General features: G+C 41.1%; 1 pseudogene; it reads left to right on the forward strand.

Moving 5' to 3' along the window:
- The first annotated feature begins 2,402 nt into the window (after positions 1 to 2,402).
- LOC145982174 (E3 SUMO-protein ligase ZBED1-like) lies at positions 2,403 to 7,102 on the forward strand (annotated as a pseudogene).
- Positions 7,103 to 7,317: the final 215 nt, after the last annotated feature.

Here is a 7,317-nt window from a genome sequence, read left to right on the forward strand (position 1 = left end):
CATGACGTTGCCCTTTTCTTGTCTCTGATAACAGCAACGATATTAACCATTAATAAACACTTTATGCACGGTAGGGCTAATCGGGACTGGACCTCCAGTTTAAATTGTGCTGAACTAAAATGTGCTGCCTTCACTAATACGATATCTCTTGATTACAAAGTGACAACGTTCCTATCAGGAAGACCAAGGTACTCTCTCATAACGTATTTGATTGATCGATTGATTGAGTTGGTTCATTTTACTTCGCTTCTGTGACACTTTTGGCTAATTGCGAATATGAGGATGGGTGATGATCAGACCTAGGAATTTTAGGTGCAAATATTTGTACAAAAAAGGTGCTAAAATAGGTGCTAATTTTCAGATGTAAAATTTATTGTGAGCAGTGCATACATATATGATTCAACTTGTCTGTATAAACACACAGAGTATTCACTGGTTTTAAATCGTTTAATATAACTAAGCAAAGAAAATTCTCTGATACATTAGAAAGATACAAAGAAAAACATGCTTCTTCTTACTTGCTTAGAATTAGTCATCTAGAAAACTGTTAAAAGAGATTACATTCAAAATTTCTATGTTCTTCTGAGTGAGGCTACATCTGCGGTCACTAAGCAGATACTTGTAAGTTGAAAGAGAACGTCAACAGACACAAGTGATGCGTATTTTGTTGTCCACATCCTTGTTGGTTGCGACTTCTTGAACATCAGGGTTTTTGGCTAAACTTTGTTCGGGACACATAAACACACATGCCCAGGCCCGGATTCGAATCCGGAACCCCTGGCGTCGTAGTGTGCCATGCTAACCACTTCGCCAAGGGGGCGGCTCGTGACGTAGTGTTAGTATAAGTATAAGTAAGTAGTGGAAGAACTAGGAAATTCTAATGAACTATTGTCAATCACATTCTGAAAATTGTTTTACATTATCTTCTTTCTTTGTTGCTTTCTTGCACATTTTCTTCCTATATTCTAATATCATTTTTACGTAGCTATCTCAGTTCACATGCCAGGATCTTTTTTTGTATATTCTCCGTACCGGACCTACCAGCGTTTTCTTCTTTTTTTATCTATCCTTTTTTCAAATACCCATCTACATTTCCGAAATTTTCGCGAATTTTATTTGAATGTTTTTTTTCCCCAAAATATGCCTTAGGCTATAACTGTATATATTAAATTGAGGTGGGACTTTGCCATAATTTATATTTATTTTCAGTTGGTAGATTCGTAGTCTTTCAGTAAAGAAGTGTTTCAGGGTTTTGTGTCTAAAATTACCTCTGGGGATGTTATCGAGATCAGGCGAGACTTGTCAGTGTCTCGGTCTCGACCCGAGTTGTAAATGCCTGTTTCGTTCTCGGTCTCGAGGTGTGGGCCTCCTCGATGGTGCTGTGGTACCGTCGTTGCCTTGTAATCAAGGCATTCCGGGTTCGATACCCGGTGGTCGCACGTAATGGTTCGGATACCACTTTAAACTGTTCTCGGTGTCGTCTCGAGTTTATAAATGAATGTCTCGTTCTCGGTCTCTCTCGTCAAAAGAGAAAATCGTGCTCCTCGAAACGCTTTGCCAGCTGTGGAGTGCTCTGGAATGTGAACTTCCGTTCAGTTGCAAGATGACCACCGCTCTCGTATTTCCTTTCTTCTTCCTTCAGTTTTAGGGGAGTATCGTGTTTCTGGGCGCGAAACGTCTCATTCTTGCAAGTTTCTAGTTTGCTCCTTGATGCCTTGCTGGAGTGGTGGTGCTTAGTTGCGGTGCTTACCTTTGAGTTTTAATAAATTGCGTGTGAGGTGTGTGTGTGTGCGTTGAAATTGAGGAGGCTTAGCGACAATTTCGGTTTATTGTTGTTTACCTTTGTATTACAATCTGTAATATAGAGAGTGGGTACTGCGGATACTTCTGCTTTAGTGCAATATGTCTTCCAGAAAAAGAAGCGAAGCTTGGAACCATTTTATCGAGGCTGGGAGCAACAAGATAAAATGTAAGTACTGTTCTCAAGTTGTAAGTGTTAGTGGAGGATCCACGGGGAATTTAACCCGACATTTGAAATTGAAACATCCAACCGTGCCTCTCCAAAGAACAATGGACGTACCGTCAACCAGCAAAAACTTTCAGCAATCGACAAGCCACGCTGATAGTGCCGCCAGTGATAACGCAGCACGCTGATAGTGCCGCCAGTGATAACGCAGCAGTGAGAAGAGAAAGATAATTGAAAGTTCTCCGGGGTCATCTGTAACTGTGAACACTGGCCGTAAACGGCCTCTGCAGGCTGATATGTCCGAGTATGTTAATGTAAACAAACCTGTACCGTTAAAAAAAGGAAGGAATTGGATGGGCAATTAACAGCCATGGTTGTGAAAGAATATCATCCTTTCAGCATCGTGGAGGACAGACAATTTAAAAAATTCGTAACGATGTTGTGCCCAGGATACACTCTTCCTAGTAGAAAGACAATTTCGTGTAGTTTGGTGCCACAGTTATACCAAGCTACACTTGAAACTGTGAAGGAGGAAGTGAGCAAAGCGTCTGCTGTGTGCCTAACAACGGATGGGTGGACATCTGTAAACAATGACAGCTATTTAGCTGTAACAGCTCATTTTATTGATGACAGAACTCAGCTGGCGTCATATTTATCGGGATGTGTATCTTTTTCTGCCAGGCACACAGCAGAAAATATAGCATCGCTTCTCGTGGGCGTGGCTAGGGAATGGAGGGGGTGGAAAATAAAATAATTGTTGTAGTTAGTGACAACGCACCAAACATCAAGAAGGCAATTCGCCTTAATAATTGGGAGACATTTAGGGTGCTTTGCTCACATTGTAAATTTAATAGTACAGGAAGGGCTCAAGGAAATTCGGGAGATCATCAGCAAAATTAAATCCATTGTGGAATTCTTTAAAAGAAGTTCACACTCTCAAGCTAAATTTAGTTCGATACAACGACAAATGGGGTTCGAACCAATAAAACTAAAGCAAGATGTGCCAACTAGGTGGAATTCCACTTACGATATGCTGCGTAGGATGTTACAAAATAAAGAACCTGTGATATCAACCCTTGCACTGGTAAGCAGCGACTTGGACGTCTTGTCTCCACAAGAGTGGGAGGTAGTTGAGAGTGCAACAGCTGTGCTTGAAATATTCTATGAAGTGACAAGGGAAATCAGTTCAGAGCAGTCTGTTTCACTTTCAAACATCATCCTGTTTTCCAAGGCAATGGGAATTAAAATGCAGGTTTCAAAATGATACAAACTTGCAGGCCCAAGTTGTGAAAATGGTTGAGAAATTGAAAGCTGAATTGTTTAAATGGTTTCGGGATCTAGAAGAGAGTGAGCTAATTGCTCAAGCAACTCTTCTGGATCCCCGATTCAAAACACAGGGATTTGCGGATGAGGGGAAATGCAAGGCTGCAAGCGCAGTGCTAAGTAAGAAAGTTTGCGCTTCCCGCCCAGCAAGCGAAAGCTCTACAATTCAGCGTGTGGTGGATGATTCCACTGAAGATGCAATTCCCTCTTCATCTTTATGGGAAGAGTTCGACACGAAGGTGAAGCAGACAAGGAAAGACACCAATCCCACCGCAGCAGGAATCATTGAATTGGACAAATACATGCAAGAACCACTAATAAATAGACGACAGGACCCCCTATTGTGGTGGAATGAAAGAAAATTTCTCTATCCGCGAATATTTGAAGTGGTGAAGAAGAGACTGTGCATTGTCGCTACATCTGTTCCTTGTGAAAGAATATTCTCAAAGGCAGAACAAGTTCTGTGTGACAGACGAAGTAGGTTAGCGCCTGCTAAAGTATCACAGATTTTGTTTCTCAATTCAAATTTAAAGTAGGTGCTTCAGGACATTATAAGGACATAAAAACAATAATGTAAATATAACTTTTACTACACGAACAGTTGTGTGTATGTGTGTATGCGTGTGTCTATGTATATATCTTAGTGCAGTGCTTGAAAAAACTCGCAGAACTTTTGTACTGTACAGGAACACGTTGAGAAGTTCACACACATTGACATCTTTGGTGAGTAATTTTACATTTTATTATGGTGCTCTTTTCTTTATAAGAAAATAATAATTTTATAAGTCATACGACAATATTCACAAGTGCATAACATCATTGAGTATTCCATTATATTTTATTAATTGGTGAATTTTGCTGCTCACGTTCTGTGGTGAGTGCAAAAACTTAGAATAAAAATAAGATATCAATTGCAAAGTTTTGTTTTTAATATAAAGTACGAATTTCTTTGAAAATACAAATTTTGAAAAGCAAAAAATTAAGGTCCCTAGTTGTATTTACAGAATTTGGGACAAAATGCAGGAATGTACAAATTGTTATTGCATAACAATCGGCAACAATCAAATTCATATATTGTCTTGAAATGCTGTTCCATCCAGTTTTTAATGTTGTGTCCAGTTAATAATGCTGCTTAAACAGGCAGGAAACTGACGTAAATTAAGTAAACTTCATTTTGCTCAGATTTAATGTATTCCTGTGATATGTACCTATCAATATTTTCGTTCCAAAATTAGAATTCCAAATTGAATATATATATTACATATATATCTGCAGCAAGAATAAAATAAATAAATGTCAGGGGTAGCATCGTCGCCTTGTAATAAAGGGGTCCCAGGTTCGATTACCGGTGGACGCATATAGTGGTTCGGATCCCACGTTTAACTGTAGGTCCAATCCCGATTAGTCTTAATGTGCATAAAGTGGACTTCAAAGAAACAAAAATAAATCTGTGAGATAGTTGAGGCAGGCTAGCCTAGCGGGGCGTCTCCACATAATGCACCGCCACCATCCCAACGCCAGGCAGCCTGTCACTACGTGCTAGTGGTCAACTTCCTTTCCTTTGGCTGCATGCTATTTTGTCCGATTTCTGCATGCCACAAGGAGGGTGGGCGAGCCGACGCCGAGACCCAAGGATCCGGATCCCAAGATTTTCTCCCGGTCGCTTTGAACGAGTTAGCCGTGAAAGAAAACGGGTCTGCCAGACATCTGGGATCCGTGAACGAAAGATCTGCACTGCGCAGTGAATGAGTTTGGTTGATGCGCGGAATTAAAGGTCGAGGTCCAGACTCGAGAGAGTGGTCTTGTGATATTTAGCTTCTCTTCCCTTTCACCCCCCCCCCCTTTCCGACCTTCTGCTGGCTTTCAACTTCCCTCCAAAAACGCTCCCGTCTGCTTTCTTTTAATTTCGCCCAAGGCTACTTCGACCAATGTTCAACGCCAGAGTAGTGGAGGCAGGGTTGTGGCTGGCTTTGTGTTTGGAGTGACCCGCTTGAGATCCGTGAACGACTTCGCTTGAAAACACTGAACCGGATCTTTTCGTTCACGCGACTGATTCGTTCATTTCGAACGGGTCGTTCACGAACGACACATCTCTAATACAGAGTATATGGGCCCAGGCTGGGTGCAACACCAAGATTACCTCCAGGGTTATGAGAAAGACAGCTGTTTCTCTTGTACACTCCCAAGCGCCGAACGAAAGGAACGATCTGGCAGGTTTGATGAGCCATTCGCTCACCATGGCTGAAAACACAAGTTTTACACGCGTCCCTACCAGAGTTCTTTAACATTGGTAACCCTTCAAAACATGCTGAGGAAGCCAACAATCCCACCACACTCGGATGCAATAAGAAATGAGGACATTCAGCCTTTGTGAAATTGACACGTGTATGTTTCAGTTTGTGTTGTGGCACAGTGTAATTTGAAATAAGTTTGAACAAATGTATCATTATCTCTCATCTATAGTGTATTTTGAAATAAGGCTAGATCGATCGTTCAAGTATGAACAAATGCATTTGGTGTATTTTTAATCATTTTCTCTCATGTTTAGTGTAATTTGAAATAAGGTTAGATCAATCCTTCAAGTGCGAACAAATGTATTTTCAACCAATATCTCTCATCTTTGTTGTGATCACTGTTGATAAGGCAAAATGTTTTCCGACAAGTGGTGCTCTCCTTATTTTAATCGTGTAAGTGTACTCTAGGTATCATTGTTTAACGTAATTGCTATTTTTGTGAGGCATTGTATAGATTACGCAATAAAACATGGAAATTACTTACATTACTATTTTTCTAATGATGTGTAAGAATCTACCTGCAATTTAATATTTCTGTGAAAAAAACTTGACCTATCCTTATGGAAAGAGTACTATTACAAGTGCCTGCATCCAGGATGTTGATTGATTGACGGATAATTGCCAAGATAAGGACAACCGATGATACACCGGGATTTGTCGTGCTAACCACTACCCCACGGAGGTCGGCATCAGGATGTATAGGTAAAAGGAAGGTTCGATGTAATGAATTACGTATTCAACAACGTAACTACACAAATGATTAATTATGATAGTTTATTTCAGTAGCTGGACGCTTTGTAATAAAGGGGACACGGGTTCGAAACACATAGTGCTTCGTACTGTAGATAAAGTCCCGATTAGCCTTACCGTCCTAGAATTAATTTCATTCATTCCATTCATGTGGTTCATTTCTAATTCGCTATTCTGACACTTTTCGCTAATCGCGAAGACGGGGGTGAGTGGTGATGCAATCAAATTGATTTCACAGATGCAGCTCCCCATCGCCTAAAGTTGTTCGCGTTGTTATGTAGCACAAGCCACGGTCTCCAGAGGACACCCTGATCTTTGCGACTCCATGTTTGGATTTTGGCATCCATTACCTTCGCTTACAAAATGAAGCGTGGCATCTTCTCTCTGTTGCATTTGGGGTTTGTGCTACTTTGCGCACAGTTCTTTGAGCTTTATGGAGGAACCTGAAGAGCAGTGCACCTCGGTGAGCAGCGATGCTGTTGCACCCATCGACAATTTTGAGGGAGAAGGTGGATTCTTGCGAGTCCTGCCTCACCAGGCAGACGAAGTTGGCTGCATCGAGTTGGAAGGCCTGAATCCGGGGGAGAACGAAACCGTTGAAACTCTAACCACTCTCCCAGAGTTGCCGGAAACGGAGTCAAACTCGCTAGTTCCAACTCCGAACTTTACAATTTTAGGTTTAAGACACCGGGTATTGGGGGTTTGCTACACAGCTGGTTTAATTGCAACAGGGCGTTTTGTGGCTAGCCTAATTGCAACTACTGCCTGAACGCAGACACTCGTAAATCCGTTCATTTCCTTGTTGGTGCTATATTTTCCTTAAAGCGGAGGTGAGACCTTACCAAAATCCAAAGTTTCATCTTTCTGCGTTAATTAGAAATTTAAAAAAACTCCAATCCAGGTGAACGAGAGATTTTTTTTTTTTTACATACTAAGAGCCATATATTTTCCTTAAAGAGGATGTCCGACATTAACGTAATCCAT

Source organism: Lepisma saccharinum (genome assembly GCF_977018435.1).
Source record: "Lepisma saccharinum chromosome 12 unlocalized genomic scaffold, izLepSacc3.1 SUPER_12_unloc_1, whole genome shotgun sequence".
In the NCBI taxonomy this organism is placed as follows: Eukaryota; Metazoa; Arthropoda; class Insecta; order Zygentoma; family Lepismatidae; genus Lepisma; species Lepisma saccharinum.